This window comes from Chiloscyllium plagiosum, unplaced genomic scaffold (assembly GCF_037043375.1).
Source record: "Chiloscyllium plagiosum isolate Xiang-an unplaced genomic scaffold, Cpla_swu_hap1 HiC_scaffold_21, whole genome shotgun sequence".
NCBI lineage: Eukaryota > Metazoa > Chordata > Chondrichthyes > Orectolobiformes > Hemiscylliidae > Chiloscyllium > Chiloscyllium plagiosum.
In genome coordinates this window covers 49457877-49472686 of record NW_028270159.1, presented here as the reverse complement: position 1 = coordinate 49472686, position 14810 = coordinate 49457877, and positions in this window count along the sequence as shown.

The window sequence follows — 14810 nt, the reverse complement described above, 5'->3', positions numbered from 1 at the left end:
AGCTCCACATCCAACCTCCCAGAGACACCAACAACTGGGTTAGACTCCGTCCCCCATCAGCTGCTGAATCTGGGAGATTCCCCTCTCAGCTTCATTGTTGTAAACACGCGGTCTGTGCTTATTATTTATATATTTTTTCCTATTTATTTAATATCGTTGGAATTTATTGAATAAAGTGTTCATTTTTTAAAAATTGACTGGTGTGTTTTCACGTCTGCGGCTGGGAGAGGGGGGTGGGGATCGAACCTCGCTGGGGGAGGACGGGGAGTTTAATTCAAGCCACTTGTTTGGCAACACCAGGAGATGTCTGCCACCCCTTGAGCTGCTTTGTGTAGGAGGTTGGACTGTCAGTGTGGGATGGTAATAATGGCACAGTAATTTACCGTGTAACTGATGGGACGCACGCTGTGCGATTAATATGTTTTAATATCAGTCATTTAGTATTTGGATTTTGGTCTGGGCTGTGGTAAATAACTTGTCAGTATTTCTGGAGCCATGACGTTTTGTTTCTGAGAGAGACAGTCCATGATGGGAAATTGTTTACATTGGATTGAGAAGTTTATTTCCCTTATTAGTCCAGGCACCGAGTTTAAGAGCGTGGAGGTTTTGCTGGTTCTATATTTTAAAAAAAAAACAAATTGGTACAGTCACAGCTGGAGTACTGTGTGGAATCCACATTACAGGAGGGATGTGATAGCACTAGAGCTGAGATTGACCAGGATGTTGCCTGGGCTGGAGAGTTTCAGTTATGAAGAGGGATGGGACAGACTGGGGAATGTTTTCCTTCGAGGCCTGTTTACTTGTGGCCTCTTGCATTGTTCTCCTTCGAGCAGAACAGACTGAGGGGGACATGATTTGAGAATTATAAAATTCTGAGGAGCACACACAGGAAGAAACCTCTAATGGAGGGCTTCATGACCGGGTGGATAGGCTTAAGGTACCGGGCAGCAGGTTTAGAGGGGGCGGGAGGAAACATTTTTCAGCCAGAGGGTGGTAGGAATCTGGAACTCACCATCTGTGAGGCTGGTGGGGGCAGAAACCCTCAAAACATTTAAACACGTTGTTTAACCTGAAAGGCTTCAGAAAGGATTTGCAAGGATGTTGCCAGGGTTTGAGCTGGCTGAACAGGCTGGGGCTGTTTTCCCTGGAGTTTGAGGGGTGACCTTATAGAAGTTTATAAAATCATGAGGGGCATGGGATAGGGTAAATAGCCAAGGTCTTTTTCTCAGGGTGGGGGAGTCCAGAACTAGAGGGGGGGGGGGGCATAGGTTAAAGGTGAGCCAAGAAAGGAACCTAAGGGGTAGCTTTTACACGCAGAGAGAGGTGCATGTACAGAATGAACTACCAGAGATAGTGGTGGAGGCTGGTATAATTACAGCATTTAAAAGGCACCTGGATGGATACATGGACAGGAAGGGTTTAGAGGGGGATGGGCCAAATGCTGGTAAATGGGACTAGATTAATTTCAGATATCTGGTCGGTGTGGACGAGTGCTGTATAACTCTTAAGTATTTAGATGCCTCTTCGGAGCAGCACTGTCTCAGTGGTTAACACCTGCTGCCTCACAGCACCACGGACCTGAGTTCAATCCCACCCTTGGGCAAGTTGAAACGCATAAAGGTGGATAAATCCCCAGGACCTGATCAGGTGTACCCGAGAACTCTGTGGGAAGCTAGAGAAGTGATTGCTGGGCCTCTTGCTGAGATATTTGTATCATCGATAGTCACAGGTGAGGTGCCTGAAGACTGGAGGTTGGCAAATGTGGTGCCACTGTTTAAGAAGGGCAGTAAAGACAAGCCAGGGGACTATAGACCGGTGAGCCTGACCTCAGTGGTGGGCAAGTTGTTGGAGGGAATCCTGAGGGACAGGATGTACATGTATTTGGAAAGGCAAGGACTGATTCGGGATAGTCAACATGGCTTTGTGCGTGGGAAATCATGTCTCACAAACTTGATTGAGTTTTTTGAAGAAGTAACAAAGAAGATTGATGAGGGCAGAGCGGTAGATGTGATCTATATGGACTTCAGTAAGGCATTCGACAAGGTTCCCCATGGGAGACTGGTTAGCAAGGTTAGATCTCATGGAATACAGGGAGAACTAGCCATTTGGATACAGAACTGGCTCAAAGGTAGAAGATAGAGGGAGGTGTTGGAGGGGTGTTTTTCAGACTGGAGGCCTGTGACCAGTGGAGTGCCACAAGGATCGGTGCTGGGCCCTCTACTTTTTGTCATTTACATAAATTATTTGGATGCGAGCATAAGAGGTACAGTTAGTAAGTTTGCAGATGACACCAAAATTGGATGTGTAGTGGACAGCGAAGAGGGTTACCTCAGATTACAACAGAATCTGGACCAGATGGGCCAATGGGCTGAGAAGTGGCAGATGGAGTTTAATTCAGATAAATGCGAGGTGCTGCATTTTGGGAAAGCAAATCTTAGCAGGACTTATACACTTAATGGTAATGTCCTAGGGAGTGTTGCTGAACAAAGAGACCTTGGCGTGCAGGTTCATAGCTCCTTGAAAGTGGAGTCGCAGGTAGATAGGATAGTGAGGAAGGTGTTTGGTATGCTTTCCTTTATTGGTCAGAGTATTGAGTACAGGAGTTGGGGGGTCATGTTGCGGCTGTACAGGACATTGGTTAGGCCACTGTTGGAATATTGTGTGTGATTCTGGTCTCCTTCCTATCGGAAAGATGTTGTGAAACTTGAAAGGGTTCAGAAAAGATTTACAAGGATGTTGCCAGGGTTGGAGGATCTGAGCTATAGGGAGAGGCTGAACAGGCTGGGGCTGTTTCCCCTGGAGCATCGGAGGCTGAGGGGTGACCTTATAGAGGTTTACAAAATTATGAGGGGCATGGATAGGGTAAATAGACAAAGTCTTTACCGTGGGGTTGGGGAGTCCAAAACTAGGGGGCATAGGTTTAGGGTGAGAGGGGAAAGATATAAAAGAGACCTAAGGGGCAGGTTTTTCACCCAGAGGGTGGTACGTGTATGGAATGAGCTGCCAGAGGATGTGGTGGAGGCTGGTACAACTGCAACATTTAAGAGGCATGTGGATGGGTATATGAATAGGAAGGGTTTGGAGGGATATGGGCCGGGTGCTGGCAGGTGGGAATAGATTGGGTTGGGATATCTGGTCGGCATGGACGGGTTGGGCCGAAGGGTCTGTTTCCATGCTGTACATCTCTATGACTCTATGACATAAACTGGGATGATAACAATGGTTGCTCGTGCAGGACTGGATTCACAGGATTTAAAGGGGATTTGTGTCTCTTTTTAAATCAGTGGTACCTGGCGATTCTGGTTCTGGTAGGAAAACCTGTTGCGTTTTGGCGATGTTAACTGCAGAGTTTGAAGTTGAATGTAGTGAAGCAGTTTCTGGATGATTTATCAGTGATTTATTTGAAATCTTTGACCAAAGGTAAATTGAGAGAGTTTAGTAGTTACGTTGAAGGTAGAAATAAAAGCAAAGTCTCATAAGGGTGAGATGTCTCAAGTGATTATACAGCACGTATTGGCGCGGCCTAGTGGCTCAGTGGTCAGCACCGCTGCCTCATAGCACCAGGGACACAGGTTCGATTCCAGCCTCGGGCAAATATCTGTGTGGAGTTTGCACATTCTCCCTGTGCCTGCGTGGGTGAGTGCTCCGGTTTCCTCCCACAGTCCAAAGATATGCCGGTCTGGTAGATTGGCCGTGCTAAATTACCCGTAGTGTTAGGTGCATTAGTCAGAGGGAAATATAGGGTAGGGGAATGGGTCTGGGTGGGTTACTCTTCAGAGGATCAGTGTGGACTGGAGGGAATCTCATAGAAAAAGGATGAAAGAAAAGCAACCTGAAATTGGAATGTTGCAACTGGAATTAAAGAAAAGGCAGTTAAAATTAGAAGGCAACTCGCATAATGAGAAAGAGAAAGCAGACGGAGATAGAAGTGTTTGTTTTAGAAAAAACACTTATTTCCAAAGAGCTGGGGCACTGAGAGAACATTAGATGGCCAAAAAAGAAGCTGCCAGTAAAAAGAAAAGAGGTCGATGATTTTTCTGACTCAATTGAGAGTTCCAATCTGACTAAAAATGTACTCTTAGTCAAAACCGAAAGAAATGCAAATGTTGGAAATCAGCAACGAGACGATTACTGGAAAAGCTCAGCGGGTCTGGCAGCATCAGTGGAGAGAAAGCAGAGTTAACATTTCAGGTTCAGTGACCTTTCCTCCGAACTGATTGTACTTTGGAAAAGGTTGGCTTTTGCGCAGAGGATAGGGTGGAGGTGTGGAGCGGGAGTGCAAGGAGTAAACAATACTTAGGGGGTAGTGTGAGAGAGAGAGAGAGAGAGAGAGAGAAAACAGTTGGTCAGACAAAGGACTAGATAACGGTCAGCCGAGGAGAATGCTCCTCAGATGCTGCCTGACCTGCTGTGCTTTTCCCAGTGCCACACTTTACCACTGGGAGAATGAACAGCTAATAGAGACCAAATTGTTATCCACTTCAAGGCTGGAGGACACTTAACAGCTGGAACAATGAGCAATGACCAGAGGGACTGTGCATGTTGGAAGCTGGAGAAAGAGGCAAATGGTCAAGGATTAGAGAGAGGGGAGTACACTTTAGAATAGGGGAGAGGGTTCGAGAGGAGAGGGAGTACATTTGGAAGGAGGGAATAGAGAAGATGAAGCGCACTAGAGAGAGAAGGAGAGAGGGTTGTGGAGAGTGGGGAAGAGAGGGTTATAGAAAGGGGGCGAGAGTTGAGCATTAGAAAGTTCTGTGTCTGCTGGAGACACTATTTCACATCTATCAAGTGATCCTCCCTCAGCTGGGTCAGTGAAAAGGCTATTCGACTGTGGAAGGTTTATTTGGAAGCACTAGCTTTTGAGTGCTACACCTTCGTCAGGTAGCTTTGGAAGAGGATCATTACACATAGATTTATAGCAAAACATTACAGTCTCATGCAACTGATATGATGTATTGAACAAATCTAGATTGCTGTTAAATATTTCAGCTTTTAGAATGGGTTGCAGGTTTCGGTTCATTAATACGTAAGTCCCAGAATTTCTTTTAAGTCACATTCTCGAGATAACTTAAAGATTTATAAAAAAAGGTGACATCTCAGCTCAGACAGTGCACTAAGAGTCTGTATCCCAATCTTGAGTCAGACTGGTTCAATTTCCAAAGTAGGAATTTACAAAATATTCCATAGATTGACTGCCTGCAGATTGTGCAAAATAGACTGTATCTGCAAATATAATTCCGCAAATACAGCTTCATCCCATAGATTTATATATGTATGTGTGTGTGTGTGCATGTGAGTGTGCATGAAAGAGTATGTGTTTGCATGTGTGTATGTTTGGTAAAATGTGTGTGTGTGAGATAGTGTGTGATGGAGTGTACGCTTGTGAGATGGTGTGAGTGTTGGGGATGTATGCGTGTGTGTATGAGAGAGGGTCAGCGTGAATGTGTGCAAACATAAGAGTGTGTGTATGTATCCTTGTGTCTATATGTGTGAGAGAGGGTATAGTGTAGTGGGGTCCACCTGTAGTGTGACACAAACCCAAGGTCCCCATGAGGCCATCCTCATGGGTTCCAAACTTGACTATCAGCCTCTGCTCGACCATTCTGCGCTGTTGAGCTGGAAGTTTGGAACTGGAGTAAGGTGGGGGGAGGGGAAATGAGGAAGCTGGTGAAGTCCACATTGATGCCCTGGGGTTGAAGTGTTCCGAGGCGAAAGGTGAGGCGTTCTTCCTCCAGGCATCTGGTGTTGAGGAAGTGGCAATGGAGGAGGCCCAGGATCTGCATGTCCTCGACAGAGTGGGGGTGAGGAGATGTTCCCTGAAGCGCTCTGTTAGGAGGCGTCCAGTCTCCCCAATGTAGAGGAGACTGCATCGGGAGCAACGGATACAATAAATGATATTAGTGGATGTGCAGGTAAAACTTTGATGGATGTGGAAAGCTCCTTTAGGGCCTTGGATGGAGGTGAGGGAGGAGGTGTGGGCGCAGGTTTTGCAGTTCCTGCGGTGGCAGGGGAAAGTGCCAGGATGGGAGGGTGGGTCGTAGGGGGGCGTGGACCTGACCAGGTAGTCACAGAGGGAACGGTCTTTGTGGAAGGCGGTTGGGGGTGGGGAGGGAAATATATCCCTGGTGGTGGGGTCTGTTTGGAGGTGGCGGAAATGGCAGAGGATAATACGATTTTTGTGGAGGTCTGATCCTCAAGCTCCACCCCATCAACCTCCGCATTAATTGCATGTTTTAATCGCCACACCCTCCTCCCGTTTATCTCTCCACCCCCTCGGCTCCCAGCGTCATTCCTGATGAAGGGCTCAGGCCTGAAATGTCGACTCTCCCGCTCCTCGGATGCTGCCTGACCTGCTGTGCTTTTCCAGCAACACACTCTCGACTCTAATGTTCAGCATCTGCAGAACTCACTTTCTCCTCTCTGCGTTGCTGCCTGTCCCGAAGTCTGCCTTGGAGGATGGTCATCCGAAGGTCCGAGGCTGAAGGTCCCAGACTGCTGACGTGTTCCCTGACCGGGAGGGAACACCCCTATGTAGTGATTGTTGTGTGGTGCCCATTCACCCGTTGCCGTAGCCGCTGCTTGGTCTCGCCAACATACCATACCTGGGGCATCCCTGCCTGTAGCGTATCAGATAGGCAACGCTGAAGGAGCCACATGAGTAGCTGATGCATTACCACCCACCAGGATGGGCACTGGCTCAATGTGACTGTGTGCTTTCCAGTTCCCCAGTGTAATACGGTGTGGCCAGTGTGACCCAGTGTAATACGGTGTGGCCAGTGTGACCCAGTGTAATACGGTGTGGCCAGTGTGACCCAGTGTAATACGGTGTGGCCAGTGTGACCCAGTGTAATACGGTCTGACCAGTGTGACCCAGTGTAATACAGTCTGACCAGTGTAGCCCAGTGTAATACAGTCTGACCAGTGTGAACCAGTGTAATACGGTCTGACCAGTGTGAACCAGTGTAATACAGTCTGACCAGTGTAGCCCAGTGTAATACGGTCTGACCAGTGTGAACCAGTGTAATACAGTCTGACCAGTGTGACCCAGTGTAATACAGTCTGACCATTGTAGCCCAGTGTAATACAGTCTGACCAGTGTAGCCCAGTGTAATACAGTCTGACCAGTGTGACCCAGTGTAATACAGTCTGACCAGTGTAGCCCAGTGTAATACGGTCTGACCAGTGTGACCCAGTGTAATACAGTCTGACCAGTGTGACCCAGTGTAATACAGTCTGGCCAGTGTAGCCCAGTGTAATACAGTCTGACCAGTGTAGCCCAGTGTAATACGGTCTGACCAGTGTGACCCAGTGTAATATGGTCTGACCAGTGTAGCCCAGTGTAATACGGTCTGACCAGTGTAGGCCAGTGTAATACAGTCTGGCCAGTGTGACCCAGTGTAATATGGTCTGACCAGGGTGACCCAGTGTAATACAGTCTGACCAGTGTAGCCCAGTGTAATACAGTCTGACCAGTGTAGCCCAGTGTAATACAGTCTGACCAGTGTGACCCAGTGTAATACAGTCTGACCAGTGTAGCCCAGTGTAATACGGTCTGACCAGTGTGACCCAGTGTAATACAGTCTGAACAGTGTGACCCAGTGTAATACAGTCTGACCAGTGTAGCCCAGTGTAATACAGTCTGACCAGTGTGACCCAGTGTAATATGGTCTGACCAGGGTGACCCAGTGTAATACAGTCTGACCAGTGTGACCCAGTGTAATACAGTCTGACCAGTGTAGCCCAGTGTAATACGGTCTGACCAGTGTGACCCAGTGTAATATGGTCTGACCAGGGTGACCCAGTGTAATACAGTCTGACCAGTGTAGCCCAGTGTAATACAGCCTGACCAGTGTAGCCCAGTGTAATACAGTCTGACCAGTGTGACCCAGTGTAATACAGTCTGACCATTGTAGCCCAGTGTAATACGGTCTGACCAGTGTGACCCAGTGTAATACAGTCTGAACAGTGTGACCCAGTGTAATACAGTCTGACCAGTGTAGCCCAGTGTAATACAGTCTGACCAGTGTGACCCAGTGTAATATGGTCTGACCAGGGTCACCCAGTGTAATACAGTCTGACCAGTGTGACCCAGTGTAATACAGTCTGACCAGTGTAGCCCAGTGTAATACGGTCTGACCAGTGTGACCCAGTGTAATATGGTCTGACCAGGGTGACCCAGTGTAATACAGTCTGACCAGTGTGGCCCAGTGTAATACAGTCTGACCAGTGTAGCCCAGTGTAATACAGTCTGAACAGTGTGACCCAGTGTAATACAGTCTGACCAGTGTAGCCCAGTGTAATACAGTCTGAACAGTGTGACCCAGTGTAATACAGTCTGGCCAGTGTAGCCCAGTGTAATACAGTCTGAACAGTGTGCCCCAGTGTAATACAGTCTGACCAGTATAGCCCAGTGTAATACGGTCTGACCAGTGTGACCCAGTGTAATACAGTCTGACCAGTGTAATACAGTCTGACCATTGTAGCCCAGTGTAATACAGTCTGAACAGTGTGACCCAGTGTAATACAGTCTGGCCAGTGTGACCCAGTGTAATACAGTCTGACCAGTGTAGCCCAGTGTAATACAGTCTGAACAGTGTGACCCTGTGTAATACAGTCTGACCAGTGTGACCCAGTGTAATACAGTCTGACCAGTGTAGCCCAGTGTAATACAGTCTGAACAGTGTGACCCAGTGTAATACAGTCTGACCAGTGTAGCCCAGTGTAATACAGTCTGGCCAGTGTGACCCAGTGTAATACAGTCTGACCAGTGTAGCCCAGTGTAATACAGTCTGAACAGTGTGACCCAGTGTAATACAGTCTGGCCAGTGTAGCCCAGTGTAATACAGTCTGAACAGTGTGACCCAGTGTAATACAGTCTGAACAGTGTGACCCAGTGTAATACAGTCTGACCAGTGTAGCCCAGTGTAATACAGTCTGAACAGTGTGACCCAGTGTAATACAGTCTGGCCAGTGTAGCCCAGTGTAATACAGTCTGAACAGTGTGACCCAGTGTAATACAGTCTGAACAGTGTGACCCAGTGTAATACAGTCTGACCAGTGTAGCCCAGTGTAATACAGTCTGAACAGTGTGACCCAGTGTAATACAGTCTGGCCAGTGTAGCCCAGTGTAATACGGTCTGAACAGTGTGACCCAGTGTAATACAGTCTGACCAGTGTAGCCCAGTGTAATACAGTCTGAACAGTGTGACCCAGTGTAATACAGTCTGACCAGTGTAGCCCAGTGTAATACAGTCTGAACAGTGTGACCCAGTGTAATACAGTCTGAACAGTGTGACCCAGTGTAATACAGTCTGACCAGTGTAGCCCAGTGTAATACAGTCTGAACAGTGTGACCCAGTGTAATACAGTCTGGCCAGTGTAGCCCAGTGTAATACAGTCTGAACAGTGTGACCTAGTGTAATACAGTCTGAACAGTGTGACCCAGTGTAATACAGTCTGACCAGTGTAGCCCAGTGTAATACAGTCTGAACAGTGTGACCCAGTGTAATACAGTCTGAACAGTGTATCCCGTGTAATACAGTCTGACCAGCCTAGCCCAGTGTAAATACAGTTTGATCAGCGTAGCCCAGTATTTTTCGAGTACAACTGCTACAGCTCCAGTATTTTCCGATTGGAGGAGGATGGCCCAGTGTAACTCAGGGTGCTGCTGTATTGTTGGAGGAAGATATTTGATTTCTGGGATAGAGACCTGTCACTTGGCCCAACATGTCCATGCTGGTGTTTATGCTCAAATTCTGTCCATATGTTCTTATCTGAATCTACCATCCTATCCCGATATTCTTTTCTCTCTCCTGTGTTTGTCTAACGCCCTCTTCAATGTGTCTGTGCTGTTCATATCAGTCATTCACTTTAAGTGCAAGTTCCACATTATCATCACTCTTTCAGTGTTCTCAGAGCTGTCCAGTGTTCCCACTGTGATCCAGAGTTCCCACTGTGATCCAGTATTACCCAGTGTTGTCCATTTTACCAGCATGGTCTAATGTTACCCTGTGTGGTCCAGGGTATCTTTGTGTGGTCCAGTGGTCCTTTGCTCCCCAGTGTGGCCCAGTGTTCTCCAGTGTGGCTACATGTTCTCCAGTGTGGCCCAGTGTTCTCCAGTGTGGCTACATGTTCTCCAGTGTGGCCCAGTGTTCTCCAGTGTGGCTACATGTTCTCCAGTGTGGCCCAGTGTTCTCCAGTGTGGCTACATGTTCTCCAGTGTTCCCCAGTGTTCTCCAGTGTGGCTACATGTACTCCAGTGTGGCTACGTGTTCTCCAGTGTTCCCCAGTGTTCTCCAATGTGTCCCAGTGTTCTCCAGTGTGGCTACATATTCTCCAGTGTGGCCCAGTGTTCACCAGTGTTCTCCAGTGTAGCCCAATGTACTCCAGTGTGGCTACATGTTCTCCAGTGTTCTCCAGTGTTCCCCAGTGTTCTCCAGTGTGGCCCAGTGTTCTCCAGTGTGGCCCAATGTACTCCAGTGTGGCTACATGTTCTCCAGTGTTCTCCAGTGTTCTCCAGTGTGGCCCAGTGTTCTCCAGTGTGGCTGCATGTTCTCCAGTGTTCCCCAGTGTTCTCCAGTGTGGCCTAGTGTTCTCCAGTGTGGTTATATGTTCCTCAGTGTGACCCAGTGTCTCCCAGTGTGGCCCAGTGTCCCCCAGTGTGGCCCAGTGATTCCCACTGTGGCCCAGGGTTCTTCAATACAGGTCAGTATTCCCAGTGTGGTTCAGTGTTCCCAGCACAGTTGAGTGTTCCCCAGTGTGGCCCAGTGTTCCCCAGCATGACCCAGTGTTCCTCAGTGTGGCCCAGTGTCCCTCAGCATGGCCAAGTGTTCCCCAGTGTGGCCCAGTGCCCCCAGCGTGGCCCAGTGTTCCCCAGTATGGCCCAGTGTCCTTCAATACAGGTCAATATTCCCAGTGTGGTTCAGTGTTCCCAGCACAGTTCAGTGTCCCTCAGTGTGACCCAGTGTTCCCCAGAATGGCCCAGTGTTCCCCCGTGTGGCCCAGTGTCCCCCAGTGTGGCCCAGTGTCCTTCAATACAGGCCAGTATTCCCAGTGTGACCCAATGTTCCCCAGAGTGGCCCAGTGTCCCCCAGTGTGGCCCAGTGTCCCCCAGTGTGGCCCAGTGTTCCCCAGTGTGGCCCAGTGTCCTTCAATACAGGTCAGTATTCCCAGTGTGGTTCAGTGTTCCCCAGTGGGACCCAGTGTTCCCCAGTGTGGCCCAGTGTTCCCCAGTGTGGCTCAGTGTCCTTCAATACAGGTCAGTATTCCCAGTGTGGCCCAGTGTTCCCCAGTGGGACCCAGTGTTCCCCAGTGTGGCCCAGTGTTCCCCAGTGTGGCCCAGTGCCCTTTAATACAGGTCAGTATTCCCAGTGTGGCCCAGTGTCCTTCAATACGGGAAGATGCTGTGTGTGTGCCTGGTTCTTCAGAGACGTTACTGCAGGTGAATGTGCAGCATGGAATGTAGGAGGCACACGAGGTTAACTCACATGTAATCAGAGCCTAACTGAACCCCTACTCTCCCCCCACCTCTCAGCATGAGAGAAGGAAACCATTTCTGCAGAAACCACTTTGCTGTTTGAAATAAGAGAAACTGCAAATCCAGGAAATCACAAAATCAGAACAGAAAACAGCTTGAAGTAACTTTTAAAAATTATTTTTCCTTTGTTAGTTTCCTTATTGTTTCGGCTCTCCCATGATCTGGGATCTCTGCTATGTTTACACTAGTTTGCGTAATGGTGACCGTGACATGTCAGATCATCTTAAAAAAAAATCCATCTGCTTCATTACGTTGCATTCTCGATTCCTAACTCACCAATGTCACACCCAGGGCTAAGTTAAAAATCACACAACACCAGGTTATAGTCCGACAGGTTGATTTGTAAGCACTAGCTTTCGGAGCAGGTGGTAGTGGAGCAGGACCATAAGACACAGAATTTATAGCAAAACATCGCAGTGTCACGTAACTGGAATCATATATTGAACACACCTAGATTGTTGTGAAGTTGATCGTCTTTTAGAATGGGTTGCAGGTTTCAGGTTCATTAACATGTGAATTCCAGAACTTTTTTTAAGTCACATTCTCGAGATAACTTAAGGTTTCATAACAAAAGGTCACATCTCAGCTCAGACAATGCATTAAAGGTGTGAGGCTAGAGTGTCAGACCAAGCCCCACTCTCTGCAACTGGATCCTCAGTTTCCTGACCCACAGGCCACAATCAGTGAAGAATGGGGACAATATTTCATCCTCACTAACACTCAACACTGGAGCCCCCCAGGGGTGCGCACTCAGTCCCCTAACTGTACTCACTGTATACCCCTGACTGCATCACTAAATACCAGACTAATGCTATTATTACAAGTTCGCTGATGACACCATGATAGTCGGTCGAATCTCAGATGGCGACGAAACAGACGACAGACAGGAGGTGGAAGACCAGGAAAAACGGTGCACTGAAAACAACCTAGCTCTCAATGCCAGCAAAACCAAGGAACTCATTATTGACTTTTGGCGGGATGTTACTCATGCCCCCCCATACATTAACAGCACAGAGGTGGAACGAGTGGAGAATGTCAAGCTCCTGGGAGTGGTCATCCACAACAAGTTTTCTTGGACTCTCTGTGTGGACACACTGGTTACAAAGGCCCAACAACGTCTCTTCTTCCTCAGGCAGCTGAGGACATTTGCCATGACGGTAAATACCCTTGCCAACTTTTATAGGAACGCCATCGAGAGCATTCTGTCTGGATGTATCACTACCTGGTGTGGCAACTGTACCATTCAAGATCGGAGACGGTTACAGAGACTGGGGAACTCGGCCCAGACAATCACAAAGGCCAACCTCCCATCTATAGAATCCATCTACCAGGCCCACTGTCAAGGAAAGGCCGCCAGCATTCTTAAAGATCCATCCCACCCTGGCAATGTTTTTCTACAACCTCTACCATCAGGGAGAAGGTACAGAAGCCTGACCACATGCACCAGCTGGTTTCAAAACAGTTTCTACACTACTGTTGTTAGAATACTGAATGGACTCACAAACTCTTAACATTCACCTGTACCTGTGTTTTTGTTTTTGCTGCTGTTTGCCTATTATTTACTATCTATGCTACTTAACTCTGTGATCTGCCTGTATTGCTCGCAAGACAAAGCTCTTCACTGTGCCTCGGTACATGTGACAATAAATTCAATTCAATTCTGCCTTGAGTCAGACGGGTTTTATTTCCAAAGTGGAATTGACAAAATATTACATGGATCGACAACCTGCAGATTGTGCAATTTTTATGTAAAATAGAATGTATCTGCAAATTCTTCATTGTCCAGTATTTCCCAGGACCTTAAAGACCATGTTCTCCGCAGCCGGCAACACATTATCGAAGAGGATGAGCGCCTCGCCGAGACCTTCCCTACACCTCCACTGCTCGCCTTTAAACAACCACCGAACCTTAAAGAGACCATTGTTCGCAGCCTTCAGGACAACATTGACCACCATACAACCCTGTCATGCAAGACGTGTCAGAGTGTTGACATGGATACTACCATCACACATGGGGACACCACCCACCATATACGCGTGCGGGTACTCATGTGACTCAAGTCAATGTTGTCTATCTCATACACTGAAGCAAGGATGCCCTGAGACATTGATTAAACTAAGCAGAGGTTACAACAACGGATGAACTGACACCGCACAACTAGCACCAAACAGGGGTGCTCCCTCCCAGTCGGGGAACAGTTCAGTGGTCAGGGACATTCAGCCTCAGATCTTTGGGTGACCATCCGCCAAGGCAGACTTCAGGACAGGCAGCAACGCAGAGTTGCCAAGCAGAGACTGATAGCCAAGTTCAGTCCCCATGAGGAAGGCTTCAACTGTGACCTTGGATTCATGTCACAGAACAGGTGACCCCACTACCCTATACACTCTCTTACACACACTCATGCAGACCCTCACTCATACACATGCTCTTTCTCATACGCATATACATATGCCCCCACACTCACATCCACGCGCACACCCTCTCACAGGCTTATACTCCATTACACGCACACACACACTTTACCAAGTGTGCACTCACGACACTCACATGCACACGCTCACTCTCTCTCTCTCTCCCTCTCTCTCATGCACCAACGCATGAATCTGTATTTGCAGATACATTCTACTTTGCATAATCTGCAGGCAGTCAACCCATGTAAGATTTTGTAAATTCCACTTTGGAAATAGAACCCGTCTGATTTAAGATTGGAATACAGATGGAGTCTAACCTCACACCTTTAATGTATTGTCTGAGCTGAGATGTCACCAAAACCTGAAGTTATCTCAAGAATGTGACTTAAAGAGTTTCTGGGATTTACATATTAATGAACCGAAACCTACAACTTACTCTAAAAGATGAAAGTCTTAACAGCAAACTATTCAATATATCGTTTCAGTTGCATGACGTTGTGATCTTTTGCTATAAATTGTGTCTTATGACCTTGTTCCACAACTGATGAAGGAGCGTCGCTCCAACAGCTAGCGCTACCAAATAAACCTGTTGGACTATAACCTGGTGTTGTGTGATTTTTAACTCTGTGCTCCCCAGTCCAACACCAGCTCCTCCACATCATGACTCCCAGGGCTGACACATTACAAGTTACAAAAACAGAAGTTGCTGGAAAAGCTCAGCAGGTCTGACAGCATCTGTGAAGAGAAATCAGAGTCAATGTTTCAGATCTAGTGACCTTTCCTCAGAACTGAGGGCACCTCGGAAAATGTGGTTTATATGCAGAAGGTAAGGTGGGGAGAGAGGGTGAGGAGTTAATAATTGG